Raw genomic sequence first — 15,522 nt, 5'->3', positions numbered from 1 at the left:
TGCCTGGGAAGGGGTATCTAACGTAGTCAGCTGGCACAGAAATATTGGTTGCTACCTTTTGGTAATTTTCCATTTCCATTCCCAATTTAACTTGATCTATTTTAATGCACGTCCCTTTCTCCAAGGGCTAGTGAGCCAAATGGGCTGAAACTGAGCTGGGGAGCAGGGTGTGAGTTGGGGCTGGTCCTGCTTTGGGCAGGGGCTGGACTCTGACTCCCGAGGGCTCTGCCCGCCCGGGGATTCTCTGACCACTGCAGCAACAACCTGCTGAGTTGGATGATAATGGGAGCCAGATGAATGAACAGCCAGGCTGGGTGAAGATCTAGGATACGCGGCTGTTCCACCCTCATTGGCTTTGTATTTAAAACACGTTTCTTTAGCCTGTGCACTGCATCAGCTTGTATAAAATTACCCATCGTTCCCTGTCCCCTTCTGGCTGTTACACGTTGGCTTTGGTAAGCTCGTGTGTGTGCGGTAGGGCCTCCTGCACGAGTGGGCTGTGCCAGTGCTTGTCCCAGGGCGGAGTGCACACCCACCACACGCTAGTCCCTTCTTGCAGGAAGGGAGCTACTTACCCAGGTCTCGACTGGCACGCGAATGAAGAGTTGCCCACAGCTACCTGTAGCAGCACTGCCGCTGTGTCCCTGAGGGGTGAGCTGCCGATCTTCGTTTGGGCAGGAGTTGCACAGCTGAAGCCAGGCAATCACCTTGCGGAAATTCGCTGCTGGTGTTGTGGGCTGCTGCTATAAGAGTTTGTACAGCCCCTGTCTGAACAGCACACATGTGAGAGGCCTCGGAGAGCTGCGTGCACAGAGGCACAGCTGCTACTTGGTTCTGCCTCCGGCCCAGGAAAGGGGATGGCAGTGAGGGGTAGACCTGTTGCTTTCTCAAGCACCAATCCAGCTGGCCCTGTTTTAAATACATGATCCCATACTTTATAAGCCTCGGCCTTGTGAATACACACACATGGCAAGTGCCAGAGGGGACCATGGATACGGGCAGCGAAGGGTGTCTCGGTTCACAGCTCCTTGTGGCTCATGGTTAGAAATACGCCAAGAAAGCCATCAGGCTCTCAAGGGTAGGTCCACGCGGCAGCAGGAAGGCCGGTGTGTTGCCGGGGCTGCGCAAGGAAGGTGTGACTTAGGGGTGCCTCTGTTGAATGGGAGCCAGCAGTGTGGTGCAGAACAAATACTGGGGGGTGTTCACGAGGGGCATGAAGGTTAAGCTGGAACGCCTCACCCTTAATAGTCTTACCGGTTACAGTTAACCAGTGAGGCTGCAGCTGCTGTCCACGGCAGGCCTGGTCCCCGTTCAGTCAGCAACTGCTCCGGCCAGGCAGTGCCCCCTGCTCATACCCCCCTTAATTGGTTAACGTAAGAACGGCCGTGCTGGGTCAGACCAAAGGTCCCATTCCTTACCCAACCTGGCTAAGAGCCATTTATGGACTTAACCTCCATGAATCTATCTAGCTCTTTTAAACTCTGTTATAGTCCTAGCCTTCACAACCTCCTCAGGCAAGGAGTTCCACAGGTTGACACTATGCGCTGTGTGAAGAACTTGTTTTCATTTGTTTTAAAGCTGCTGCCCATTAACTTCATTTGGTGTCCTCTAGTTCTTATATTGTGGAAACAAGTAAATAACGTTTCCTCCTTCACGTTTTCCACACCAGTCATGATTTTATAGACCTCTTGCATATTCCCCTTTGCCTCCTCTTTTCCACTGGAAACTAGTTAACCACCGTTTAACGGGATTTTACGTCCTTACCAGTAACAGGAGTTACCATAAGGCATGGTGAGTAATTGCTCAGCTCTGCTCGGCACAGGGAGGTGCCGCTGGGGGATTCAGGCCGGGTTTAAGCACCACCTTTTGCAAGAGTCTGGAGGAGAGCAGCAGGAAGGGCAGGTTCAGAAAACCTGACCTATGGGGAAAAACTGTAAAACCTAGCAACTGTGGATGGGTGTTCGTGAGAAAAAGACTGCAGGGGTGGGGTGGGGAGATTGGCAGTCCTCAACTATGTTGAGGACTATTTATAAGGAAGACCATAATCAATTGTTTTGAGTCCTCCCGGGGCAGGGTGAGAAGAAATCTGCAGCAGGAGATTTAGCTTAGATAAGAGGAAACCTGTTCTGACTAGAAAGGTAGTTCGCTACTGGAACCGGTTACCAGTGGGAGTTGTGCAATCCACAGCAGAGGGTTTAGGGACGAGATTGTCGGGCTGGCCTAGGTACGCTTTGTCTGACTCGAGGGGGACTAGGTGACGTCTTCACCTTCCAGCCCTGCATTTCTGTGTTCCAAACTCCTAGAAGCATTTCCCTTCTGCACACATTTCTAGTACTGTTAATGCAAGATTTCTGATTTTCTGTTCTGCCTGCAGTGACGGAAGACGACATGCAGATTGCAAAGGATGGTGATATGCCCTTTGACTTGTTGAAGGCATTTTGATCCAACGGCTTACGCTGCTCAGCTGCGGGGTTGGATATAGCTTTGGGTTCCTACATAGTAAGTCGTATGATTCTTGGCACATGATGTGCTTTGAGAGGGATCTTCCGGGGATTGATTTAGCTGGTCTAGTAAGGACCTGCTAAATGGACTACTGATGGCACCGCGCTTGACCCTGGTACTCCATGGGGTTGTGAGGTGGAAGGGAAACTGACACGTGAGTTTCTCCCATTGACCTCCTGCAGTGGGGATGCCCCAGAAATTTGACTTAAGGTAGGTCAGCTCCAGCCACGCTGCTGATGTAGCTGGACTGGAGTCTGTTGAGTCGACTGTCCCCTATGCAGACCTGGCAAGTTAGGTCAAACTGAAGGAGATGACTGCTGCTTACTGATCACCATCCCTGAGACCCGCCCCTCCCTTCTCCTGCGGGGACTGGCAGCACGAGGGCAAGCGACTGCCAGCAGCCAGGGCTATTTGCGGAAAACGCCCAAAATGCTTCTCCAAAGAGGAAACGGCACCGTGCTTGCGAGCCAGTTCTCCCGCCCACTGTTCCTCATCTCCACTTCCCATCAGGCCGCGTGCCGAGAGCGCTGGCTTCCTTCGCACTGGCGCTTGGAGCTGTTACCGCCTTTGGCGTCTCCTGTCTCGCCAGGTCTAGAGTCTGAGGCATAGGGCTGAAGGGCCTTGCTAGGTCACCTCGTACAGGCTGCTGCACCGCACGCCATGGGCTGTGGCTACCTGTACAGTGCTACAGTTGTGCTGCTTCTGTGTAGGCAATGCATGATGGGAAGTGTCTGCTGTCGCGTAGGCAATCTACCTCCCTGAGAAGCAGCAGCTGGATCGACGGAAAAGATGTAGCTGAGCTGCTGCACCATTTCAGTGGAGACCTTGGGTCTGTACAGAACACCAGGGAAAGTGCCACTAGCGGACTGAAAGATGATTTACACTGGAAAAAAAATCTCTGAGGAGAGCTGTTAGTCTGTACCTTTAAAAACAACCAGCCGGCCTGTGGCACCTTAGACACTAAGGCTACATCTACGCTACAGAGGTTTTGCAGAAAAACTGCCGTTTTTTCGCCAAAAACTCACGGAGCATCCATGCCTCAAGTGCGCAAGTAAATTGAAAGATCAGAGGGGTTTTTGTGCAATTGGTAATCCTCATTCTACGAGGAAGAACGCCTTTTTGCACAAGAGCTCTTGCACAGAAAGGCGCGTGTGAACGTGGAAGAGGGGGGTTTTGCACAAGAAGAGGGAAGAGGAAAAAGCACAGCTGCCCTGGTGCCCATTCTGTCCATAGCAATCACGGCTTACTTGCGAGAGCGCGCCTGTGCAGTCTGGATGCGATCTTTTGCAAAAACGCATCGTTTGTTACATGCTTTTGCGGTGTGGACGCTCTTGTGCAAGAAGTTGTTGTGGAAGATCTCTTCCTACAAAAGCTTGTCTAGAGGTGGCCTAACGGATGTCATGTCATTAGCTTTCGTGGGCAAAATCCACTTCACCAGATGAGTTGCAGTGGAAATATCTGTGCAACAGCAGTTACCTGTCAGTTGTAGGACCCATGTTAACGAAGCGAATCAAGTGGCTGGTTGTAATGCATTCAGCATTTTTGATGTGAACATGAGTGTCGGAGGCAGGGGAAATTGGCTTTGTAGCACGTTAGTCTTTCTTCAAGCCCAGGTAGACAGTGATAATCATTGTTTTTACACTGAGAAGTTACTTTGGAATAGCTATGAAAAATCCCCTCCTCTCCCAAGAGACTGCCCCTCGCTGGAGCGCCTACATGGAAGTGGCAGAGGAGCGCAATTGCAGGGTGTGACGTCGGCACGGCTGAGCGCTGTGCACCCAAGCCGTGACGGGAAGGAAGGAGGCCTACGGTGCATTCGGCATTGCGGTGGCAAGTTCAGGATTCAGGACATCCTGAACCACAAGCACAGGCTCCTCCCGTTGGACTCAGGATGGTGGAGAGGGCTGAGTCCCATTCACGCTCCCCGAGTCAGCACCACTTGCGCATTGCGGTCCATGGGGGAGAGACGCTGGCTCATGGCCTGCTGATCACTCCTGCATCATGGCTCATTGGGAATGGTGCTCCGCAGCAGGACTGGCACTGTCCCTGCCTTCCGCTTCTCTTTCTCCGAGCCCCCTTCCGCTTCGGTCCCTGCAGGAAATCCCGATGTCCTGGCCTCCGCCAGCCGTCACCTCGCTGCTGTTTCAAGTGTTGTATTCACTCAGTGAGGTTGCAGATGGAGGATCGTGCCCGAGTCTCCCAGAAGGCAACGTATCCCTGTGCCCCAGCCTGACCCTTCCACCAGGGAAAGCTGGAACCATTCGCTCTGGACGTGAAGGCTCACAGAGGCAGGCCAGGCTGCGAGGGCACACCCCAGGCTGGAGTCTGAGCCCGGCGGTACCCATGCTGCTGCCGTGGCTGGCTGCATAGGGAGGCGGAGGTGCACGCAGGAGCAAAGTGTGGTTCCCCAGCACTCTGCCTCGCTTTATGTAGCAGAATGCAGACTGTGAGGGACTCCAAGATGATCTCACCAAACTGAGTGATTGGGCAACAAAATGGCAAATGAAATTTAGTGTAGATAAGTGTAAAGTAATGCACATCGGGGAAAAATAACCCCAACTATAGGTACAGTATGATGGGGGCTAATTTGGCTACGACAAATCAGGAAAGAGATCTTGGAGTTATCGTGGACAGTTCTCTGAAAACTTCCACACAGTGTGCAGCGGCGGTCAAAAAGGCAAATAGGATGCTAGGAATTATTAGGAAAGGGATAGAAAATAAGACCCAGAATATCTTACTGCCCCTGTATAAAACTATGGTACGCCCACATCTTGAATACTGTGTACAGATGTGGTCTCCTCACCTCAAAAAAGATATTTTGGCCTTGGAAAGGGTTCAGAAAAGGGCAACTAAAATGATTAGGGGTTTGGAACGGGTCCCATATGAGGAGAGGTTAAAGCAACTGGGACTTTCAGCTTAGAAAAGAGGAGACTGAGGGGGGATATGATAGAGGTCTATAAAATCATGAGTGGTGTGGAGAGGGCCGATAAAGAAAAGTTATTTATTAGTTCCCTAAATAGAAGAACTAGAGGACACCAAATGAAATTAATGGGTAGCAGGTTTAAAACTAATAAAAGAAAGTTCTTCACACAGCGTGTAGTCAACCTGTGGAACTCCTTGCCAGAGGAGGCTGTGAAGGCTAGGACTATAATAGAGTTTAAAGAGAAGCTAGATAATTTCATGGAGGTTAAGGTCCATAAAAGGCTATTAGCCAGGGGATAAAATGGTGTCCTTGGCCTCTGTCTGTCAGAGGCTGGAGAGGGATGGCAGGAGACAAATCGCTTGATCACTGTCTTTGGTCCACCCTCTCTGGGGCACCTGGTGCTGGCCGCTGTCGGCAGACAGGATACTGGGCTAGATGGACCTTTGGTCTGATCCAGTACGGCCGTTCTTATGTTCATAGAATCATAGGACTGGAAGGGACCTCAAGAGGTCATCGAGTCCAGCCCCCCGCCCTCAAGGCAGGACCAAGCTCCACCTACACCATCCCTGACAGATGTCTATCCAACCTGTTCTTAAATATCTCCAGAGAGGGAGATTCCACCACCTCCCTTGGCAATTTATTCCAATATTTGACCACCCTGACAGTTAGGAATTTTTTCCTAATGTCCAATCTAAACCTCCCCTGCTGCACTTTCAGCCCATTACTCCTTGTCCTGTCCTCAGAAACCAAGAGGAACAAATTTTCTCCTTCCTCCTTGTGACACCCTTTTAGATATTTGAAAACCGCTATCATGTCCCCCCTTAATCTTCTTTTTTCCAAACTAAACAAGCCCAGTTCATGAAGCCTGGCTTCATAGGTCATGTTCTCTAGACCTTTAATCATTCTTGTCGCTCTTCTCTGTACCCTTTCCAATTTCTCCACATCTTTCTTGAAATGTGGCGCCCAGAACTGGACACAGTTCTCCAGCTGAGGCCTAACTAGTGCAGAGTAGAGCGGCAGAATGACTTCACGAGTTTTGCTTACAACACACCTGTTGATACAACCTAGAATCATATTTGCTTTTTTTGCAACAGCATCACACTGTTGGCTCATATTCAACTTGTGGTCCACTATGACCCCTAGATCCCTTTCCGCCATGCTCCTTCCTAGACAGTCGCTTCCCATCTTGTATGTATGGAACTGATTGTTCCTTCCTAAGTGGAGCACTTTGCATTTCTCTTTATTAAACCTCATCCTGTTTACCTCCGACCATTTCTCTAACTTGCTAAGGTCATTCTGAATTATGTCCCTATCCTCCAAAGAAGTCGCAACCCCACCCAGTTTGGTATCATCTGCAAACTTAATAAGCGTACTCTCTATCCCAATATCTACATCATTGATGAAGATATTGAACAGTATGGGTCCCAAAACAGACCCTTGAGGAACTCCACTTGTTATCCCTTTCCAGCAGGATTTAGAACCGTTAACAACCACTCTCTGACTACGGTTATCCAGCCAATTATGCACCCACCTTATCGTGGCCCTATCTAAGTTATATTTGCCTAGTTTATCAATAAGAATATCATGCGAGACCGTATCAAATGCCTTACTAAAGTCTAGGTATATGACATCCACCGCTTCTCCCTTATCCACAAGGCTCGTTATCCTATCAAAGAAAGCTATCAGATTAGTTTGGCATGACTTGTTCTTCACAAACCCATGCTGGCTATTCCCTATCACTTTATTACCTTCCAAGTGTTTGCATAGGATTTCCTTAATTACCTGCTCCATTATCTTCCCTGGGACAGACGTTAAACTGACCGGTCTGTAGTTTCCTGGGTTGTTCTTATTCCCCTTTTTATAGATGGGCACAATATTTGCCCTTTTCCAGTCTTCTGGAATCTCCCCTGTCTGCCATGATTTTTCAAAGATCATAGCTAAAGGCTCAGATACCTCCTCTATCAGCTCCTTGAGTATCCTGGGATGCATTTCATCAGGACCTGGTGACTTGCTGACATCTAACTTTCCTAAGTGACTTTTAACTTGTTCTTTGTGAATCCTATCTTCTAAACCTACCCTCTCTCTGCTTGTATTCACTACGTTAGGCACACCTCCAGACTTCTCGGTGAAGACCGAAACAAAGAAGTCATTGAGCATCTCCGCCATTTCCAAGTTTCCTGTTACTGCTTCTCCCTCCTCACTAAGCAGTGGGCCTACCCTGTCCTTGGTCTTCCTCTTGCTTTTAATGTATTTATAAAAAGTCTTCTTGTTTCCCTTTATGCCTGTAGCTAGTTTGATCTCATTTTGTGCCTTTGCCTTTCTAATCTTGCCCCTGCATTCCCGTGTTGCTTGCCTATATTCATCCTTTGTTAGTTGTCCTAGTTTCCATTTTTTATATGACTACTTTTTTATTTTGAGATCGTGCAAGATCTCCTTGTTAAGCCAAGCTGGTCTTTTGCCATATTTTCTATCTTTCCTACACAGCGGAATTGTTTGCTTTTGGGCCCTTAACAACGTCCCTTTGAAATACTTCCAACTCTCCTCAGTTGTTTTTCCCTTCAGTCTTGCTTCCCATGGGACCTTACCTACAAGTTCTCTGAGCTTATCAAAATCTGCCTTCCTGAAATCCATTACCTCAATTGTGCTGGTCTCCCTTCTACCTTTCCTTAAGATCATGAACTCTATTATTTCGTGATCACTGTCCCCTATACTGTCTTCCACTTTCAAGTTCTCAACTAGTTCCTCCCTATTTGTTAAAACCAAATCCAGAACAGCTTCTCCTCTGGTAGCTTTTTCAACCTTCTGAAACAGAAAGTTGTCTCCAATGCAGTCCAGAAACTTATTGGATAGCCTGTGCCTCGCTGTGTTAGTTTCCCAACAAATGTCTGGATAGTTGAAGTCCCCCATCACCACCAAATCTTGGGCTTTGGATAGTTTTGTTAATTGTTTAAAAAAGGCCTCATCCACCTCTTCCACCTGGCTAGGTGGCCTGTAGTAGACTCCTAGCATGATATCACCCTCGTTTTTTACCCCTTTTAGCTTAACCCAGAGACTCTCTACACAGCTATCTCCTACGTTCATCTCCACTTCAGTCCAAGTGTGTACATTTTTAATATACAAGGCAACCCCTCCTCCCTTTTTTCCCTGTCTGTCCTTCCTGAGCAAGCCGTACCCTTCCATACCAACATTCCAATCATGCGTCCCATCCCACCAGGTTTCTGTAATACCAATGATATCAAAGTTGTATTTATTGGTTAGCAATTCCAGTTCTTCCTGCTTATTACCCATACTTCTCGCATTTGTATATAGGCATCTAAGATACTGATTTGATCTTGCCTCCCTGTTGTGCCCTGACCCTCCTTTCTCCTTGCCATTATAGGCCGTAGTCCCCCCCATTTCCAACCCATCTCCCAGTCCCGCACATGCAGCACTTACCTGTGGGCTTTGCTCACCTGCCCCCGACAAACCTTAATACCCCTGCCTGGTCTGAGAGCCACTGGGCCTTTGCAGACCCGCCTACTGGAGCAGGCCGTGCCGTGATGCCGGAGGGGCCTTAGGATAACCTGAAAACCAGACACCGCCCAGCTAGTCTCCCAATGCAGTGAAACGAGGACACTGCTGTTGGGTAGCAGGTGAGCAGATGGCATGAGAGAAACGGGCTGGGGGAAGCAGTGCGGCGGGACACATGCAGGCCAATGCATTTGTTTGGCATGTTAGGCTCCTAGGCCATGGCTATGCTACAGGGAAGATTGATGCTGGCAGGGTTTGATTTAGCAGGTGTAGTGGAGACATACTAAATCCAACTCCGAGGGCGCCCCCATCGGTGCCGGCAGGAGCCTTTGTTCCCATTGATCTCCCATTGCGTGGACGGTGATTTAAGATACAGCGACTCCAGCTACACAGTGAACGTACCTGAAGTTGCGTATCTAGGCCCACTTTGTGCTGCAGTGCAGACCAGGCTGACAGGCAGCGAGACGAAACGATTTGCAAACCTGTGCCAGCTGTAAATGTAGGGAACCCATGAGCAAGCCAGCAAGCGAGCTCAGTCCTGGTGCCACAGCACTGTACCTGCGCTACCGAGGCATCGGAACAACCCAAAATAGCCCTCCGGCACCGGCCTCCCTAGCGGCCCAGAGACCCTGGCCAGACAGAGCTAGAGCCCTGGAGACCGAGCCAAAGTGACGTCCGAGCTGGGGCGCGCACAAGGCCCCCGCAGCAGCGTCCTTCGGCACCCCCAAGCCACGGGCACAGCGAGTCCTTGGCCCAGCCCCGGTCCCCGGCCCCTGCGAATCCTCTGCGCTGGAAAAGTCCTCAGGGCTGCCCAAGCCGCCCCTCCACCTGCTGGCTGCTACGGGGAAGGGGTCTCCCACGTGGCCGTGCGCAGGACTGGTCCCGCTCCTCCCTGCTGCACAGGACGTGCCTGAGGCGCCTCTCCTCAGACCTGACCTCCCTCCGGGCTCACCGCGCCGCTCCCCTGCTCCACCTAAGCAGCTTCGTGTGCCTCTCACTGCTCCCAGGCCACGTCTGGGCCACGCTCCGGGGGTGGCCCCCATGGAAGCCGCTGCACGGCCCACTCCCTCCACACAGGCTGTGTTGGGATCCTGGGGCCACATGCAGCATGCAATTCAGCTGGAGACCTACAGCCCCTCCTCCTCCGTTAGTGCCTGGGGTGAGAGACCGAACTTCCCCTGCGGCCGAGGGGGGCGGAGCCTCCAAAATCACGTCTCCTTCCCGGATGAGGCTTTCCTGCCTCCGCCTCCCCCACTGCTGACGAATTCAGGCACTTGTAGGAGCTTTTGTGCAGGATTTCAGCTTCCTGCGAGGGCAGTGGAAGGTCAGAAGCATAAACTGCTCGATGCGCTGTAACATCACCCTGCAGCGCTGCCCCACCTGTCCTCGAGTGCTCTGTCTGCCGGCGTCTCCACCTGCCCTACAGTCGGGATCCAGTGGAGGCCGTGCACTCCGCTTTCCAGAGAGCCTCTGACAAGTCACCAAAGGCCCTTAAGCAAAGTACGTTGTGATGGGATAAGAGGGAAGGTCCTTTCTTGGACTGAGAACTGGTTAAAAGACAGGAAACAAAGGGTAGGAATCAATGGTCAATTTTCAGATTGGAGAGAGGTAACTAGTGGGTCCCCAAAGGGTCAGTCCCGGGCCATCCTATTTAGCCCTTTCTCCAGATCATTTATAAACGGGGAGGTGGCGACATTTGCAGATGACACCAAACTGCCCAAGATAATTAAGAGCAAAGCAGACTGTGAAGAGCTTCAAAAAGATCTCCCCAAACTACGTGATTGAGCAACAAAATGGCAAATGAAATTGAATGTGGATAAATGTAAAGTAATGCAAATTGGAAAAAATAATCCCAACTATACAATCAGATGGGGACTAATTTGGCTACAACTACTCAGAGAGACCTTGGGATCATGGTGGATAGTTCTCTGAAAACATCCATTCTGTGCAGCAGCAGTCAAATGAGCAAACAATGTGAGGAATCATTAAAAAAGGAATAAGATAGAAAATATCTTATTGCCTCTATATAAAACCACTGCATGCCCACATCTGGAATACTGCGTACAGCTCTATTGGCATTGGAAAAGGTTCGGAACAGGGCAACAAAAATGCTGAGGGGTTTGGAACGGGTCCCACATGAAGAGAGGTTTAAAAGTCAGACTTCTCAGCTTATAAGAGAGGAGACTAAGGGGGGTGGGGATATGAGAGAGGACTATAAAATCAGGACTGGTAATGAAAAAGTGAATATTTACTTGTTCCCACAATAGAAGAACTAGGGGGCACCTAATGAAATGAACAGGCAGCAGGTTTCAAACAAAGTTTTTCTTCACTCAGCGCACAGTCAACCTGTGGAACTCCTCGCCAGAGGATGTGCTGAAGGCCAGGACTTAAACAGGGTTCAGAAAGAGCTAGATAGATTCGTGGAGGTTCAGTCCATCGATGGCTATTGGCCAGGATGGGTAGGAATGGTGGCCCTGGCCTCTGTTTGTCTGGAGGTGGGTGACAGGAGGGATTATGAGAGAGTTTCCTGTTGTGATCCCTCCCTCTGGGGCACCTGGCACTGGCCACTGTGGGCAGACAGGACACGGGGCTGGTTGGGCCGTTGGTCTGACCCAGCCTGGCCACTCTGCTGTCCGCAAACCCCACCCTGATTTAAAATCCCCTCCGGCGGGGCTCTGCTGGCCAAGCACAGGCCCCAGGGCAGGAGCTCGCTGTGCCCTTCCTGAGGCCAAGGAAGAGCAGCTGTGGGTGCTTAGCTCTGAGGGCACCTCCTGGCCCGCCCAGCCCCTAAACCGCCTGCTTCCTCGCGACGGCCTGGCCATGAGGCTCGCTCCTTGGCTGCGCCTCTCGGGCTTGCTTCCGGATCCCCCCGCAGCTCCTAGCTGAGCCGGCGAGGGCATGGCTCTGCAGGCCTGTGGGCGATCCCCGGCCCTCCCTGCCAAGCTCCCGAGCTGCCCAGCTGCTCCTCGGGGCTGCCCCGCGACCTCCAGCCAGGCCGCCATTGTGAGATCGGGCTGTGGCCCAAGAAGCCTCCGCCCTGCTCAGGGGAGGCCTCCCGCTGCCACTGGGCCGCAGACGCTCCCTCGGAGACTCCGCTGCCGCAGCCCTCCGCACAAGGAGCGTGTTGCTCCTCCGGGGTCAGCGGCTGGTGGTTCGATCGGCCCTGGCGGGGTGGTGGCTCCTGTTCCTCTGGCACTGGGTGCTGTGGTGCCCTCCTCCTGGGCTGTGCGCCCGAGTGTCCTATGCCTGGCGCAGGGTCACCCGCCAGCAGCTTGGGATCCATGGGTAGATCTCGGAGCCTGTGCCAGGGGCTCCTGACTGGTCTGGCTGGGCTCTCCCGGCACAGCCACAGTAACAGCTTCCCTGGCACGTCCCTGGCCACGAACCGGCCGGACTCCGGCTGAGCTCGCCTCCGTCCCGTGGAGCTGGGGGCAGTCGGGGAACGGGCCCTTCCTCCACCGCCAGGTCCCAGCTCCTGCCAGCCTTGGCGCCTGCGTGTGGCCCTGTTGACACAGGCCCCTCCTGGACGCTGTTGGGCTGGCAGAGCTGGGTGTGGCCCGGGCTGCTCCGTGCCAAGGGAACGGCAGCCAGAGCGGCGCCCTCCCCGGGCAAGCGCTGAAGCCCCGTGGCAGGAGCCCTGTTGCTACAGGCCAGGGTGTTCACTCCCATGCACCCTTGGGTCCCGGGGGGGCGAGGGCCCTGGGGCGGCGCAGGGTCCAGGGCAGAGCCGTGACCCCACCCGTCCAGCTTGGCCCCGGGAGGCGGGGGCAGGTTCGACTTGACACGCTCAGTGGCCTGACCAAGGGGCTGGACTCTGCCCCGCGGCTCCCTGGCCAGGGCCAGATGCCTTGGAGGCTCCGTCCTCCCCGGGGAGGGGAAGGGGGCTGCAGCCGGCTCCTAGGGCCACAGCACCCGGGGAGGGGGGTGGCCCGAATGCCGGGGAAGTGGCGGCAGGAAACGGGCGCCGGGCGCTGTCCCGCGGAGGGGGTTTGGCCGGCGCTCGCTGCAGTAGCGGGGGGAAGGCTGGGTCCGGAGCCGACGGGTCTGTGGGTGTCTCCCAGCAAGGGCCGGGCCCAGGTGAAAGCCGCCTCTAGCCTGGCTGAGAACCCGGCGGCCTGGAGCAGCAGCCGGGCCCGAGCTCGCTTCCCATCCAGGCGACGTAGCGGGAGGCGGCGCGGGCGGGTCCTTGGACGCCGGGTACCCGGCTGCTCGTGGCCTCTAGTCCCGTCCCGTCGCGCTGGGGCTTGCTCCGGGGGCCCTGGGGCGACGGCTTGGCCATGGCCTGCCCAGGGAGCAGGTGCCCAGACCCCGTGCGGGGGGCCAGCGGGGGAGCAGGGCCATTGTCGGTAAAGCCCGATGGCAGTTCCATGGGGGGTTGGGTGGCACCGGGCCGGAGAGCCTGGCTGTGTCGCCAGCCCAGCTGTGGGATTAGGGGGGCAGCGATACCCCAGGGCGGCCAACCCACACCCTGGGCACCTAGAGCCAGGGGCTCACGGGAGCAGCCCTGGGGCAGGAGCCCTGGAGCCTGCTGGGCACGGGGTCCTGGAGCCGGGGCTGAGGGTGGAGTTAGGGCGCTTGAGTTTCTTCGCCTCTTCTCTGCACACAAAGCTGCTGGGTTGGGCCGCATCCGCCTGGGCTTGCGGGGGGGCCCTGGGGCAGGCAGGGACATGGCGGGACGGGGCGCTCCCCTTGGGGGTCCGGGCAGAGGGCGGGGCGGGACGGGGCGCTCCCCTTGGGGGTCCGGGCAGAGGGCGGGGCGGGACGGGGCGCTCCCCTTGGGGGTCCGGGCAGAGGGCGGGGCAGGACGGGGCGCTCCCCTTGGGGGTCCGGGCAGAGGGCGGGGCAGGACGGGGCGCTCCCCTTGGGGGTCCGGGCAGGGAGTGGGGTGGGGCGCTCCCCTTGTGGGTCCGGGCAGGGAGTGGGGTGGGGCGCTCCCCTTGGGGTGGGGACATGGCGGGACGGGGCGCTCCCCTTGGGGGTCCGGGCAGAGGGCAGGGCGGGGCGGGGCGGGACGGGGCGCTCCCCTTGTGGGTCCGGGCAGGGGGCGGGGCGCTCCACTTGTGGGTCCGGGCAGGGGGCGGGGCGGGGCGCTCCCCTTGGGGGTCCGGGCAGGGGGCGGGACGGGGCGGGGCGGGGCGCTCCCCTTGTGGGTCCGGGCAGGGGGCGGGACGGGGCGGGGCGCTCCCCTTGGGGCGGGGACACGGCGGGATGGGGCGCTCCCCTTGTGGGTCCGGGCAGGGGGCGGGGCGGGGCGCTCCCCTTGGGGGTCCGGGCTGTCCCCGGTCTCCGTCGGCGCGGCCGGGTTTGCGCCGGACCAGATCGGCCCCGGGAGCTGCCCTGGGCGCGGCCCCACCGGGCCCAGCTGTGCGGCGGCTCTTCCAGCAGCGAGGCCCGGCCTGCGCCCGCCCCGCTCCCGGCCTCAGCCCTGGGGGAGCCGGCGCACGGGCCGAGGGACCCGCCGGGCAGCGCTAGCCCGGGGCTCGCACCTCCCCGCCACGCTCCCGTCCGTGCCCCCTGCGGCGGCTCTGGGGGCTGCGGGCCCCAGCCCCGGGGGGCGGCTCAGACCCACGGGAGCATCTCGCCGGGGGGGGGCTCAGCCCCCTGCGGCGGCGCTGGAAGGGACACGCGGGTCAAGGCGGCCTCGGCCCGGGGCGGGTGAACCTGGGCCCGTCCCCTCCCGCCCGCACGGTCCTGCGGGGTCAGGGCGGCACCGCGGGCCGGGACTGGCCAGGGCGGGCAGCGTCTTCCTCTCCCAGGCCCGGGGCTGGGCGGGCGAGGAGCGAGCGCTCAGCCCCGGGGAGAGGCAGCAACCCGGCACCTGGGAGCCAAGCGGTTGCGGTTGGAGCAGAGAATTCCGGCTCGCCTGCCTGCCAGCCAGCGGGTCCCGTTAGCGCCCCCCGGCAGGAGGGACCCTGCACCCCGGGGGCCGCCAGTCGGGAAAGGACACGCCGCTTACTGACCCATGGGACGCCCACCCCCTGCACACGGCGCAGCTCCGGGCACCCCCTCCAGGGAGCTCGCCCCGCGCGGGGGACACTGCAGGAAAGGGCAGGAGAAATGAGGGGCCTGGGGCAGGTTCCGTGCGAGGGGGGATGAATGAGGCTGCGCCTTTGCAGCCAGGGCAGACGACTAAGAGGGGCATGGAAGAGGCCTACAACAGCGTCTGGGAAAGTTAGTGACACAGGAAGGAGACCCAAGGCAGGATTTCTTCACGCAGCTCCCAGCCAACCTGTGGAACTCCCTGCCAGAGGATGTGGGGAAGGCCAAGATTATAACAGGGTTCAAAAAACACCAGACCACTCCTGGAATGGCTACTAGCCTCCCTGGACCAGGCTGGTTTCCCAGCCTCTGTTTTCGGGGGCTTGGAGCGGGCTCGTGAGGATTCCCGGTTCTGTTCCCGGCCTCTGGGGCACCTGTCACTGCCGCTGTGGGCAGACAGGCCCCTGGGCGAGATGGACCCTTGGTCTGGCTGCTCTGAGGTTCTCTGATTTTAACCCTGCTTGGGGGATCTGGGGGCTGAGGCCATGTGCCCAGTGCAGCCACTGGCCGCAAGGCTGATCGCCTTCTGGGGAAGGCCAGGCCGGCCC

The sequence above is a fragment of the Pelodiscus sinensis genome, chromosome 3 (assembly GCF_049634645.1).
Source record: "Pelodiscus sinensis isolate JC-2024 chromosome 3, ASM4963464v1, whole genome shotgun sequence".
NCBI lineage: Eukaryota > Metazoa > Chordata > Testudines > Trionychidae > Pelodiscus > Pelodiscus sinensis.
Note: the sequence above shows the minus strand (reverse complement) of the source record.